Raw genomic sequence first — 415 nt, 5'->3', positions numbered from 1 at the left:
CGCCACAGGCTCACCAAAGGCGCCAGGCTCTGTCCCCCCACATCCCCCCCGCACCCCGCCGTGGGGTGGGCTGGGGGGGGGAGGCTGGAGGGTGGAGGGGATGAAAGGGCTGATGGAGGTGGGGGGGGGCTGGACACCCTCTTTCTCCCCAAGTGTCCAGAAGGAACAGAGTGGTTGGCACCGGTCGGCCTCCTTCTGGTTTGGAGCAGAGCTGGGAAAGGTCAGTGGGCAGCGCAGAAGGCATGACCCTCTCCACCCACACCCCTAAACCCCCACCCCCCAAAAAAAGAGTCAGCCTGGCACCCCCTGGCCTGGCCTCCCTCTTCTTCACTGGCAGATCCTTTATTCTCGTAAGAAAAGCATGTTTTTAATTCTCTCCTAATTTTTCATTCTGTTTATTGTTGTTGTTGTTGTT

This window comes from Dipodomys ordii, unplaced genomic scaffold (assembly GCF_000151885.1).
Source record: "Dipodomys ordii isolate 6190 unplaced genomic scaffold, Dord_2.0 Scaffold15, whole genome shotgun sequence".
Taxonomy (NCBI): Eukaryota; Metazoa; Chordata; class Mammalia; order Rodentia; family Heteromyidae; genus Dipodomys; species Dipodomys ordii.
This window is presented reverse-complemented; position numbering follows the sequence as displayed.